This window comes from Rhinopithecus bieti, unplaced genomic scaffold (genome assembly GCF_001698545.2).
Source record: "Rhinopithecus bieti isolate Rb0 unplaced genomic scaffold, ASM169854v2 scaffold_8309, whole genome shotgun sequence".
Classification (NCBI taxonomy): domain Eukaryota; kingdom Metazoa; phylum Chordata; class Mammalia; order Primates; family Cercopithecidae; genus Rhinopithecus; species Rhinopithecus bieti.
Window position 1 is genome coordinate 856873 of NW_016805935.1, and position 14940 is coordinate 871812.

A 14940-nucleotide genomic window follows, 5' to 3' on the forward strand; every position below is an offset into this window, starting at 1 on the left:
TAGTTAGAGGAGGGAAGTGGGGGAATATGAGAAGTAAGGAATCTGAATGACCAGCCCCTGAATAACTGAAGATTGATTTTGTTACCAGTGAGCATTTTGTTGAGTATCAGAGGGACACTTAGCACCAAAAGGAATGAGAAATTTGACCAGCCCCTGGCCAGTAATGCTGATTATAGCTGTGTTTCTTGAGATAGGATTAGAACAGGCTTACCTACACAAACTATATGGTTGGAATCTAAGACAAGTTGGGTGATGGTATGGAATCCAGAAAAGACAAAGCTTACTTTCCCCTGGGGTTATGAAGAACAAACCATCTCGGATTATGGAAACCCACTAAAATGCTGCTGTATGCCTTCTCCTCATCAAGGAAGGCATGCATTGAACAAATGATAATGAGATCTGTTAAGAAAGTAGAAATATATAACATATTAGAAAAGTATTGGCAGTGGCATTCTGGCCAAATCTAGGGAATCAGGAGATTCTCCCCGAGCAATTGTCAGTGTAGACATAATCCCTAAAATTGGTCTCTACTAGAATGTGTAAGTGCTGTTTATCTAGTTTTTATATCCCTTGCTGTTGGTTCCCCAAAGTTTCAGAACAGTCAGTCCTGTAGTACAAAGTATTCCCCCACAGCAAAATATCAATGAAATACTGCACAACTCCACATATGCCTGCTTAGTGAAGGAAAAGCACTGAAATGAAAAGAGACACAAAACATTTTAAAATCACTATTGCTTTGTACACAGGAATGTTCTTGTCACTTTCTAGTGAGCATATATAGCCTAGTGGTTCCCAGCCTTATTTTTGCTGGATATCCTGTTGATTGTTCCTAAGAAGTGTCATGAAATTTTCAAAATAAAATTAAAGCTGAATCACGATGTTAAACAATGCCTATATGCGTGCCATAAGGCACATCTGGAAAGCATAAAGATCATCTTGAAATCAAATAAATGACTCAATAGAATCAAATAAAGATGGACACAAAGTAGATACAGGCCTTGCCTCCTAGAAACCATGTAAATGTTGAAAGAAGGTGGGAAAGAGCAAGGTGCTTTTAATGATGATTATGTAAGAATAAAATTTTATTTAAAACGATGAGATTTGGGCATAAGTAATCAAAAGCATCAGAGAAGCCTGGTTGTTTCGATTTAACAAATAATTATTCTGGGCAGGGGACAGCTGCTGCATGAGTCAGACAGAGTCCTAGCATTCTAATGGGCGTGGGGGGAGGGGAATACTGTTGAACCCTGAACGACGACACAGGTTTGAACTGCCTAGGTCCACTTATATGCAAATTTTTTTCAACTAAACGCAGATAGAAAATACAGTATTCGTGGGACATGAAACCCATGTATACAGAGGGCCAACTTTTCCTATAGGTGGGTTCCAGGGGACCAACAGAGTAGGACTGGAGTCTGTGTGGACTTCGGTATACATGGGAGTTCCCGAACCAATTTCCCACATATACCAAAAGATGATTGGTATGTGTACAATATAATGTAAAATTGATTATATTAAAGACGAGGTAAAATATTTGTGAAATTCATAGAAAGTTCCTGTTCAGACTTCTGCTGTCAGAAATGACAAACTAAGTAGTTAGCATTACCTTTTCCACTGAGGACAACTAGGACTGGACAAAATATTAAACACTTATGCCTGAAGGCACTGGAGATAAGCCAGGTTAGTGAGGAATTACTAGACCAAGATCTAGAAAGAGGTAAAAATTTAGAGAGATGAACCTAGCGTTTAGATATATGCCATTCAGGAAGGAGCGGCTTAAAGATGGAGCAAATACATATTGCTGACCGCTTTGTGGGGCTGAGGAGGACAAAGTATTAGAGTTCAGGTCCTTCCAGAGGTGGAGTCCTTGCTAATCTCCTTATACTTTGGGTTGGTAAAGTTGATTGAGATGCTGCCAAGGGTAGGGTATGAAGGTGAAACAGAGGTAAACCAGCCATCACATGGATTCTTGTGTGGTTCCAAGTCATTTGTATGATCCAGGAAATCTCAAGCACAAAAATTGGAACAAAGTGATACCAGAATGCAGGTGCCCATAGGCACCTGGCAGAAGTGAATGAAATCCTAAGTCTTTAGTGATTCCACAAACTGTTTTAAAAATACAATGTCCAATACACCGTCAAAGTTAAGGAGGTACATGACAAGATGTGACATGAACAAGAGCCAGCAGAAATAATAAAAATTAGAAATAGACCCATAGATGCTTCAGATGGCCAAATTATTAGACACGAACTCCAAAATAAATATATTTGTTATCTTCAAAGACATAAAATATAAGATTGAAAATGTTGGAGAGAACTAGAAATTATAGAAAGTGGCATAACTGATTTGGAAAATAACCCAATAGAAATAAATCCTCAATCTGAAAAACCCAAAACCGAAATTAATAATTTAGTACAAGGGGTTAGCAGCAGATAGATCCAGCTGCTTTGAATCCATTCTTAAGAAGATCCAAATGCCTAGCTGGTCCAGTTGAGTTAATGATAACTCAGCCATGGTTGAGTTACCATTATTCTTACCCAACTGCTATGCAGGAAAGGTCTCACATCCTTTCTATCAATCCCTGGGACGGTACTCTTTGAATACTATTATTAGTAGTAACAGCTTTCTTTAATTGAGAGGGAGTTGGGATAGGGATGAATAAGTAAAGCATAGGGGAAGCTGTACTGTGTGATACTGTAATGGCAGATATATGACATTATGCATTTGTCAAAATTCATAGAACCATACGGCTCAAAGAGTGGACCCTAATATAAACTGTGGAGTTTAGTTACGAATAATGTATCAATATTGGTTCATCAGTTATAACAAATGTACCACACTAATAAAGATGTTAATAATTGGGGAAACAATTCTTAACAGTAGGGAGTGGGGACAAGCAAGACTATATAGGAACTCTGTACTATCTGCCCAATTTTTCTGTAATCCTAAAACTGCTGTAAAAAACAAAAGTCGTGATTGTGAAAAAATCACTATAATTCTTATTAACAGAATGAAAAAGAAAAACTATGTGATCATATCCGTAAGATGCAGAAAAAGACCAGGTGCAGTGACTCATGCCTGTAATCTCAGACCTTTGGAAGCCAAGGCAGGAGAATTGTTTGAGACTAGCCTGAGCAACATAGCAAGACCTTGTCTCTACTAAATATAGAAAACAAAAAAAGTTAGCAGGGCATGATGACGTGTGCTTGTAGTCCCAGCTACTTAGGAGGCTGACGTGGGATGATCACTTGGTTACAGTAAGTTGAGGCTGTAGTGAGCTTGATCATGGAACTGCACTCCAGCCTGGGCGACAGACCCCCCAGTCTCAAAAAAAAAAAAAAGGGATGGGACGTGGTGGCTCACGCCTGTAATCCCAGCACTTTGGGAAGCTGAGGTGGGCGGATCACGAGGTCAGGTGATCAAGACCAGCCTGGCTAACACAGTGAAACCCCAACTCAAAAATAGAAAAATTAGCTGGGCATGGTGGCGCGCACCTATAGTCCCAGCTACTTGGGAGGCTGAGGCAGGAGAATCACTTGAACCTGGGAAGCAGAGGTTGCAGTGAGCTGAGATTGCACCACTGCACTCCAGGCTGGGCAACAGAGCAAGACTCCATCTCAAAAAAAAAAAAAGATGCAGGGAAAAAAGCATTTGGCAGAATTCATTATTTATTTATGAATTTATGATACAAACTTGCAGCAAGCTAACAGTAGACAGAAACCTCAATATGATAAAAGACCCATGAGAAATCTACATCTGACATCCTATGTAGTAGTAAAAGGCTGAATACTTTCTGCCTAAAATGGGGAATAAGGCAAGGATATTGACCTAACAACTTATATTGTGCATTGACAGGAGGTCCTAGGCAGTGCAGTTAAGCAAGAAAAATAAGTAAAAGAAATTCAAGATGGAAAGGAAGTAGCAAAAGTATATTTACAATAAGGTACCATAAGGTTGTATACTTGGAAAACCTTAAGAAATCTGCAAACAAGCTCCTGCAAGGTGGCAGAAGAAAGGTCAAAATACATTTCTTTATACTGTCAATATACAATACAAAAATAAAATTTTTAACCATCAAAACATCAAAAACATTAAATACTTGGGATACATTGAATGAAAAACATGCAGAGCTTCTGAAAGCCCACATTGGTTATTTGATTGTAGACAGATGTGCCAAGAGATTGAACTAGGAGAGTGTCAACTGTGCTCAGGTAAGGGCAAGGTGTAGAGTTGGACTAAAGGTACATGAAGAGGAATCCTGGGTGACTGAACTGTATTTACCCAGAACACTCCAGACACCAAATATATGGTGTTTTCCCCAGCACCAGTAAACTCTCCAGTTCTCCAAAATCAGCTGAGTGCCTTACTATCTGGTTCAATTCTGGCATGTTACCTGGAGTTAGCACAGACCTACAGGTTAAGGGCTCAGTCCCACAAGGCTGCCTCCACTTTAGATGCCATTCACAAGTCTCAGGTTGCCACCTATACTTCTGACCTACTGGCTATAAATCAAGAGTTCCCATGTCCCCCTCCTCAGGTTCCATAATTTGCTAGAATGACTCACAGAATTCAGGAATGCCCTTTACATAATATCACCAGCTTATGATAAAGGATAAGACTCAGAAAGAGTCAGATGGCAGCAATGCATAGGGCAAGGTATATAGGGCAGCATGAAGCTTCTTTGCCCTTTCTGTGTGTTCTGCCATTCCAGCATCTTCTTGTGTTCAGCAACCCAGATGCTCTCCTATCCTTGTAGTTTAGGGATGTTTATGGAGGCTCCATCACATAGGGCTTAACTGATTGAATCCATTGAACTCAGTCTCTAGCATCTCTCCCCTCCCGGAAGTCAGGAATGGGGCTAAATGTCCCAACCCTCTAATCCTGCCTTGGTCTTCCTGGTAACCCACCCTATCTTGAAGCCACCTAGGGACCCCAGCCACCAGTCATCTCATTAGCATACAAAAGACATTCTTACCACTGCAAAGTATCACCCAGCTGTGACAGGTCTTGATGTCAGGGTTGGACCTTGATACGTTCAATGTCTCTATTGCCTGTTTTGAACAAAGCTTGATCAGTAGGGAAGCTAGCAGTGGTATTCAGTAAAATACATCAGAAAAAAAAGGTAATAAGAGTTTGCACAGGAGTAGTGCCCGTGAGAGTAGGAAAGAGGAAGGGAAGAATTATGAAAACATTACAGAAATAAAGTAACCAGGACTTTGATGCTAACAGCATATAGGAAAAGACAGTACAGCAAGAGTCAGAGATGTGTCTGGGGTTTGAAACTGAGTGAATGAAAAATCAGCAGAAACTAAAGAAGGAAGAGCTAGTTTGGTTCAGTGGGAAGTTGATGGGTTCCAACTCAGATGGCTGATTTGGAAATGATGGCAGCCGTCTGATAGAATGCTTAGCAGGTGATACGAATTTGCAGACCCTGCCTTACAAAGATCAGGTAAATTATTGGGGTGAAGAGAGTAGGAAGTGGCGGAAGAGGGATGTCTTGAAAACAGGATTAAGTGGAATAGAAGATATGAGAGAATAGAGGATAGCACCTTGGGACTCCGCTTTGGAGAATGAAAAGAGGAGGAAGAACCAATGAAAATTAAGAAAAGCCGCAGATTTATAAATGGTGCTGCTGGTGGTGGTGGGGTTGAGAATTCATACACTTGTTCTCCCTAAATTGGGTTTCTTTCTTTTTTTAAGAGACAGGGTCTCACCCAGCTTGGAATACAGTGGCACAATCATAGCCCACTGCATCTTTGAACTGCAGCCTCAAACTCCTGGGCTTAAGCGATCCTCCTGCCTCAGCCTCCCAAGTAGCTGAGACTAAAGACATGAGCCACCACACTTGGCTAAGTTTTTAATTCTTTGTAAAGATGAGGTCTCACTCTGTTGCTCAGTCTGGTCTCAAATTCCTGGCTTCAAGCTATCCTCCTTCCTCGGCCTCCCGAATTGGGTTTCTTTTGTTCCTAACTCCTAAAAGTTATTTTTTCTAAGTGTTGTGTTAGGGCAAGGAGAAGATGAAGATAACTCTTCCAGCTGAGTTTTAAAAGTTAGATTTAAAATTCTTTTATATAGCATGTGTAATGTAGCATGTCAGAATACAAGGGAAATGTATATAAGTTTCTGTCTTTATAAATTGCTTTGTACCGTGTCTTTGGATTTTTCTCTTTGATAAATGTTACATTTTCTAAATTTGCACTCTTGAGTGGAGAAACATTTATTTCAGCATAAGCCTCATGCATACCCTTTAGTTGTGTATTATGGTGTAGTATTTATGGAAGTGTGTTTTGTTTCTTTTAGACAGAAAAGCAGAAAAGCAAGCTTTTGGGCACACATGAGACATCTGCTTCTTACCTCTCCGTAGTTTACAGGGGAAAAGAGAGGCTTTGTCTTATAATTTGTAGGGTTGGAGTATCTTTCCTTCTCAGTGTGGCTGTAGTTTTGAGTCTGAAGTTTTTGTCTGAGAAGTATTGCAGATAGATGTAAATGAGGGAAATTCGACTGGGTGTGGTAGCTCATGCCTGTAATCACAGCACTTTCGGAGGCTGAGGCAGGAGTATTGCTTGAGGCCAGGAGTCTGAGGCCAGCCTGGGCAACATAAGGAGACCTTGTCTTTAAAATAACAATAATAACATTATTATTATTATTATTATTATTATTATTATTATTATTATTATTATCATTATTATCATCACTAGCTGGGCATAGTAGCATGTCCTTGTAGTCCCAGCTGCTTGGGAGGCTGAGGTGGGAAGATCGCTTGAGCCCAGGAGTCTGAGGCTTCAGTGAGATATGATCATGCCACTGCACTCTAGCCTGGGTGACAGCAAGACCTTGTCTCTTTGAAAACAAAAAAAGAAGAAGAAAGGGGAAAGTGCTTGTTTGTTTAGCCACCTTCTGATTAACTTTGGATTTTGGCAAGAGGTGGTGCAGAGGAAGAAGACACTTGTGTGGAGAATCACTACCTAATTATGCCATTACACGTACTCTATTGATAGGTACAGGGAAGTGTCCTCAGTCAAAGCAGCTCTGCCTGCAGAAGCCCAGTTTCTGCATTCCCAGGTGGCCCCCAGAATGTCTGGCATGTTCCAAGACCCCTCGCTTGTCATGGTTTTGTCTTATCTAGGACAAGTATCTTTCCTTCCTGAGGAGCCACGCTGAAACACACAGGAATAAAAAAAGAATTCTTCCTCCTTTTTTTCATGTTCTTCTTCTATCCCTCAATATTTATTGAGCACCTTCTATGTCTCAAGTTAGCACTACAGAGCTAGAAGAGATTTTCTTTTTCCCCCGAGACGGAGTTTCGCTCTTGTTGCCCAGACTGGAATGCAATGTGCGATCTCGGCTCACTGCAGCCTTCACCTCCCAGGTTCAAACAGTTCTCCTGCCTCAGCCTCCCAAGTAGCTGGGATTACAGGCATGTGTCACCACGCCTGTAGTTTTGTGTTTTTAGTAAAGACAGTTTTTCCATGTTGGTCAGGCTGGTCTCAAACTCTTGACCTCAGGTGATCTGCCTGCCTCGGTCTCCCAAAGTGCTGGGATTACAGGCGTGAGCCACCACGCCCGGCTAGAAGAGATTTTTAAACTCTGACCATTCAAACCTTTTTATTCAAGACCAAAGAGACTGATGCTTAATTGGCTAAAACCATTCAGGGGGAGAGCTTGGCTCCAGTCTAGGCCTCCTGATTGCCAGTCAGGTACAGTCCAGGGTGATTTCAGCATCTGCGGATTTTGTTATCCTCGGGAGCTCCTGGAACCAGTCTCCAAGGATACAGAGGGACAACTGTATTTTCTATGACACCACATGATTGTAAATGAGTTTTTCTATGTGTTGGATTTTATGTGCCAAGATACAAGGGAAAGAGTAAGAAGGAAGAATCTGGGGGGGAAACGTATAAATCACTGAAAAATCAGTTTGTGTAGGATCATATTCTTTTTTACTCCGTTTGCTCATTTTAAACTCACGATTGTTTTGTTGAGTATCTTATAATTTCATGTGTGATTTATTTGAGTAGCTAGAGCTTGCGAATTAAATTCACTTTCAATGTTTTTTGTTTTATTTATGAGTTAGGTTAGGCTACTGAACTTCAAGGTGTTTGATTTCACTTCTATGTTTATAAATTTTTGGCAAAATTTTAAGCTGAAGACATTGACTACATTATAACAAAACAAAATTGTTATTTTTTGAAACTGAATCATTTGAAGAAGCACACAGATACATACCAAACACCTGCCCTTATAAAAGTTGCTCAGAAAAGTGAGGGGAAACCTTATTAGGTACAGTTTATGCCATCTGAAATGCAACTTTATTTAGTCTGGCTTCACAATCTGTGATTGCCTTCATTTTCTCTTGCCTCTGCTGTTTTGCTACTAAAGCATTTGGCCTCAATGGGGTAAGTTCTAGACCTGTACTATTCAGTACAGTAGCCATTTAGCCACAAGTGGTTTATGAACATGTGATATGTGGCTAGTGTTCCTTGAGATGTAAGTGCAAAATATATGCTAGATTTAGAAGACTTGGTACAAGAAAGAAAAAGAATGTAGGATTTTTTTTATATATTTGGTTAAATATATTATTTTTATATTAAATTATTTCATCTCTTTTTACTTTTTTTGTCTTTGTTTTTTTGAGACAGACTCTCACTCTGTCACCCAGGCTGGAGTGCAGTGGCACAATCTCAGCTCACTGCACCCCCTATCTCCTGGGTTCAAGCAATTCTCTCACCTCAGCCTTCCAGGTAACTGGGACTACAGGCATGTGCCACCACGCCCAGGTCATTTTTGTATTTTTCGGTAGAGACAGGGTTTCACCATGTTGACCAAGCTGGTCTCGAACTCCTGGCCTCAAGTATCTGCCCACTTTGGTCTCCCAAAGTGCTGGGATTACAGGCATAAGCCACCATGGCTGGCCTCTTTTTACTTTTCAGCGTGCCTACAAAAACATTTTAAATTATTTATATGGCTAGCATTATATTTCTATTGGACAGCTCTGTTTCAGGTCAAACACATGGCTTACTACTGAACACCAGTATGCTTCCTAAGGCTTTTGCTTGTTTCATTACACAATCAAATGCAGCAGACCTACCTTGATCTTTTACATTTTTACTTTTATATCTGGGTCCAAGAGTGTTGCAGCTGCATGAACTCAATGACAGCATAACCTTCTCGCTACGCATTTTCCTAGGAATTGTTTTATCTATTCAAAATGTATTAATTCAGCAAACATTAAATGAAAACTTTCTGTGAAAAGTATTGTGCAAGGAGTTTGTGGGGCTCAAGAGTGATTAAACTAGTAGTTCTTGTTTTCTAGAATTCGTAACATGATGAGGAAGATTAGATATACTGTAATCTAAGTAATGGAAAATAGATGATGGTAACATCATCATTCACTACCTCAGTACTTTGTGTCTTATGTCTTCTGAGGAAGGCGGCTCCACAGCTCAACATGGAGTTTCAGTAGGCCTTCCAAGTATGGATAAGATGTCAAGATGCAGAAATTTAGGATAAGAATCAAGATGTAGGGACCAGTCCCAGTGGCTCACAACTGTAATCCCAACACTTTGGGAGGCTGAGGCGGATGGATCACCTGAGATCAGGAGTTCGAGACCAGCCTGGCCAACATGGCAAAACCCCGTCTCTACTAAAAATACAAAAAAAAAAAAAAAAAAAAAATAGCCAGGCATGGTGGTGGATGCCTGTAATCCCGGCTACTCGGGAGGCTGAGGCAGGAGAATAGCTTGACCCGGGAGGCAGAGGTTGCAGTGAGCCGAGATCCTTCCATCGCACTCTAGCCTGGGCAACAAGAGTAAGACTCTGTCTCAACGAAAAAAAAAAAAAAAGAATCAAGTGGTTTGTAAAAGAAGACAAGAAAGTAATTGATGTATTAGGAAATAAGTTGCACACTCAGGTTAAAGTGTAGAGTACGTGAAAGGAAGATCGTATTTTTTAAAAAAACTGGGAGAGGGTAGTTTATAGAGCTTTGGGAGTCTGGACTTAATCTGGTAGGCTATGAAGATCATTTAGGATCTTTATATAGAAAAGCTACATGATCAGAACTGTACTTGCAAGAAATTCATACGGCTGCAAGACAGAAGATAATTGATAAGTATAGAATGTAGGGTGGATAATGATCTAGGTTCACTTTAAAGGAACTGCTTTGTGTGTGAGTCTGCTTATGCTCCGTGATGCAGCAGTAACAACCTTAAATGTTCAGTGCCTAGAAACAACAAAAATATTTTTCTCTGATGTTACATGTCAGCCGAGGTTCCCTGTGGCCATGTACCATATGACTTCAATCTGGGCTCCAGATTGAAGGAACAACCGCTATCTGGGACTTGCTAATACTGTGACAGAGGGGAACAAAAGAAAGAGAACTGTGCACTGGCTTCTTAAAGCTGTTGGCCAGACTGGCATATGTCACTTTGTTCATACTTAATTGGCCAAAGCAAGTCACACAGCCAAGCCTGATGTCAGTAGGGTCAGGAATTATATTCTTTCCTACTACAGGCACTGCATGGCATGTAGCAATAGGCAAGGTTGTGTAATTCCCTTACCAGGAGGGCCAGGAGTCATTTGGAACAGTAATACAATATACCACACTTTGTCATTATAAATCATATTTCTAAATGCTTTTTTTTTCTCTTTTTAACAACAACAACAAAACAATCCTCGGAAACATAGGGTGGTCGTGGTGGTGGTGGTGGTTGTTAGGTGGTGGTGTTGTTTTTGTTGTTTTGAGATGGAGTTGCGCCCTTGTTGCCCAGGCTGGAGTGCAATGGCATGATCTTGGCTCACTGCAACCTCCACCTCCCGGGTTCAAGTGAAGTGCTGTGTGTTTCTGTCTTGAAATTCCTACAGGTTCTACTCTTCCCTTTCTTTCTTCCTGGCTTCGTTCAGAACCAGATGTTCTCACTGTAACTCTGTGCCTTTAGATGTCTACAGTACCACGGACAGAGTAGCAGGTCACATGGAGTATAGGCCCCAGGAAGAAAAGATATCCATCTCCGTTGTCTCTTTGTTGATCCATCTCCCTGTCTAGAACAGTGAAAGCCTTCTGGACGAGGGAGTCTCTTGGCTCCCACTTGGCCCGAGTCAGCCCCAGCAGCGTGAACTCTTCATCAGTCCTTTCCAGCGTGACTTAACTGGGAGTAAATGTTTGCAATCCCTGGACTGCCTCGGGTCCTTTAGCTTTGGTCACCTGGGGCCATAGAGTCAGCCTAGCATTCTCCTCTGTGGCTGGATGCACCTGGCATGGTGCAGTGAGGCAGAGGGGACTAGAGAGATATGCACATGAAATGAGGTCTTGGTCCAGAAGTTCTGAGCCAGACCCAGAGATTGCTCATGGTGGTGATGTTAGCATGACTCAGAGTTAATCTATGTTTTATTTTCGTCTCATTTTATGAGTAAGAATAATCATTTATCAGAGATAGCAGATAAGATCTGATAGCAGATGCTTAGACATTTGCAACTTATCTTCTGGACTGTTTTTATTGAAGAAGAAGTATTCTGTGTTTGAAAATATCCACATCACCTTTGAGTGTGCTGTTGGAGAAGTTATTTGGGTGGCTAGGTTTTTTGAGAAATGATCAGGATATGAAAGAACTGGAGATACCACAGATTGTGCATTTGTGACACTCCCACCCCCACCCCTCAGCAACCAGTAAAGCGGATTTTGAAAATGAACGATAAAGGATTAGATATGAAATGAGTAGAGTATTTGAAAGAGTTAGAATTGAATTAGTGCTTCACTGCTTATGCACCACTAGTTTATGTGTACAGTGTTAAATGGGAGCTCTGTGCTGTTAAAATATTGGTCTGGGTTTTGAGAGGATGATTTCCTGTTTTCAGATTTATTCATTAAATGAATGAAAGCATGAATTAGGTCTTTGTAGAGATACCGTCTCCATGCATCCACAGAAATTTGAACTGCAATGCAGAGTAGTATTTTCCAAAGATAGTAGTTTCCTAGAACAGACTGTGCATTCCCTGAGATCAGGGACAATGCCTTGTAGATGTGCAGCAAATGCTGCTGGCTTTGAATCTTTAAGAGGCTTTCACATCTTCACAATCAGTCAGTGCCAACTGTGTAATGTAAGACATTATTTGGTATGTATATATAGGCATATGTAAAGGAAATGATTAATTACATTGCCAAAAGGCAGCTGTTACTTGACAGATGTTTAAATGGGAAGGTAGGTCTGTCAGTAAAACTCACCAGTAATAAGGGTGATGACTCTAGTGTTCCTTAGGAGATATGTTGAGATACAGGCTGGAGTTCCTGCTGGCAGAGCTGCTTTTAGAAAAGCAGTAGTGAAGGCAGTTTTGTGATCACACAGACTCTCGGTGCTGGGTTTTCCTTTCAATTTCAGTCCAGTTCCTCTGAGATGAATGAAGTTTAACGCTTCCTTTTTTTTTTTTTTTTAATGAATCTTCACATCTTTGATATTAGGAGAAAGATGAAAAGAGAAAAGCGTTGAAACTTGGCATTCAAAGAAAAATTTGAACGTGAAACTAGAACTTTACTTGGTATGACTCAGTATTCATAACATGGTGTGGTGAAATGTGAACAAATTCGAAGTGTCACTTTCATATTAATTGTAGTCTTTCAAATTGACAAAGTTGAAACGTAATCACAAAACAGGACATTGGCAAGCTAGTGTTCCTACAACTGGAGAAATGGGGCTTTTCAGAGAGCTCTGAGGCTCAGTTTTCAAAGTAGGTAGTGGCAGAACAGGCTGTTAATGGCAGCTGGGTCTGCAGATGTGAACAGCGGATTAATTGTACAAAGAGAGGAAGAAGGCAGTGTAAAGGAGAGGACACACTCCTTCATACAAAGCAAAGCAAATCCACAGAGAGCAGACTTTCTTCCCGAAGGGAAGCCGTTTTGATTTTAGATTTGGGTGCTAGGAAGTAGTGTGTTTTGCATTGAAATTTTTGACACAGAACCAAATAGTCTGTAGCAACTCCCACACACATGGCCTTTTTTTGCCTTTTCACGTCTCTTTCTATTTAATTCAGCAAATACTGAGTACCTATCTACACTATCCTATACCTAGAGGGAATAAAGATAAGTTAGCACAGTCCCTTGCTCAGAAAACCTCCCTGCTTGGTGAGAATATAAAGTATTTAGGTTGGTGCCTGGTACACAACAAATGCTCTACAGCAGTAGCGGTGCTATTAATGGGGGAGAAAAGTCCATCAGTACGTAATGATAATATTGATAACAGTAGCTGCCATAAACTGAGTTACACTGTGTGCCAAGTATTACCTTAGTAGGTATTCCGTTTATGTTACCACAATCCTAAATTAATGTAAAATGTGCAGTTATTTAGGTAGATGAGCGTGTGTTAGAGAGGGAGAGCTGCTGGCTAAGACAGCACAGAGGAGGCAAAAATTACAGGGAGGAAGTTGAGAAAACATTGGAGGAGGGGACATTTGAACAGGTCTTCAGTAGTGTGAGTTGTACTTCACTAGGCAGGGAAGCAAGGTGAGGAAAGGGAGAGAATTACAGGAAGGAGAAATTCCCTTATAGTTCTACATTCTCTTCTCTTTTTTTGTTATTATTATTATTTCCTTTTAGCAATGGAATCTCACTAGGTTGCCCAGGCTGGAGTGCAGTGGCTGTTCACAGGTGTGATCATAGTTTGCAACCTCAAACTCCCGGGCTCAAGTGATCCTCCCACCTCAGCCTCCCAAGCAGCTGGGACTGCAGGTGCATACGACTGTACCTAGCTCTCCCCTTCTTTCTTTTTTTCCCTAGACATCTTACTGTGTTCAGTATACCCAAAGGATTTCTTAGTCATTGGTGGAATCTCTCAGAGCTGAGAAGGTGACTGACCATTGACATAATATACAGATGTATAGGGTCATTGCTTGTGTCTTTTTGGGAAAGGAGTGCACAAACACAAACACAAAAATAATGCCTGTAAGGTGACAGCAGTCTGTTACTGTGGCAGTTGAAGTAAAAATGGAGACTTTGGCAAAGTACTGTTGGGGTGCTGCTATCCTGGCTATGCCACTGAAGGATTTACACTGACTCGGTTGTGCTATTTTAAGCAGACGTCACACGTGAAAACAAAGATTTACATGATTGTTTAAGAGGTAATTCACCAGGAAGTTGCCTTAATTTTTGTAAATTATTTTTATTTTATTTTTTAGAGACAGCCTTGCTCTGTTATACAAACTGGAGTGCAGTGACATGATCACAGCTCATTGCATCCTTAAACTTCTGGGCTCAAGCAGTCCTCTTGCTTCAGCCTCCTGAGTATCTGGGACTACAGGCACATGCCACTGCACCTGGCTGATGTTATTTTTTGTAGAGACTCTGTTGCCCAGGCTGGTCTTGAACTCTTGGCTTCAAGTGATCCTTCAGTCTCAGCCTCTCAAAACACTAGTATTATAGCCACTATGCCCAGCAAAAGTTGCTTTAAAATGTAAATTCGCAGAGTATTTTTGTTTGGTAATGAAAAGATTAGGGAAACCAAGGCTTTATCCACTAAGAATTAATATTGCAGCAGAACAAAGGGAATTGTATATAAATAGATATATACATATATACACACATACAGAATCTGATTAGACAGATATGGAAATTCAGGATAATGAGAAATAGTATCCTTAAAAGTTTTATAAGGAGGCTGGGTGAGGTGACCCATGCCTTTAATCCCAGTGCTTTGGGAGGCTGAGGCGGGCAGATCACTTGAGGTCAGAAGTTCAAGACCAGCATGGCCAACATGATGAAACCCCATCTCTACTAAAAATGCAAAAATTAGCCAGGCGTGGTAGTGGGCGCCTGTAGTCCCAGCTACTCAGGAGGCTGAGGCAAGGGAATAGCTCAAACCTGGGAGGCAGAGGTTGCACTGAGCTGATACCATGCCACTATACTCCAGCCTGGGCGACAGAGCAAGACTCCATCTAAAAAAAAAAAAAAAAAAAAAAAAA

At 40.9% G+C, this 14940-nt stretch overlaps 1 protein-coding gene across 1 annotated transcript in view; it reads left to right on the forward strand.

The window, feature by feature from the left end:
* Positions 1-14940, forward strand: part of KIF13A (kinesin family member 13A) — a gene marked incomplete at its 5' end in the record, with an annotated part of 231233 nt that overhangs the window by 90714 nt on the left and 125579 nt on the right. The window lies entirely within an intron of this gene.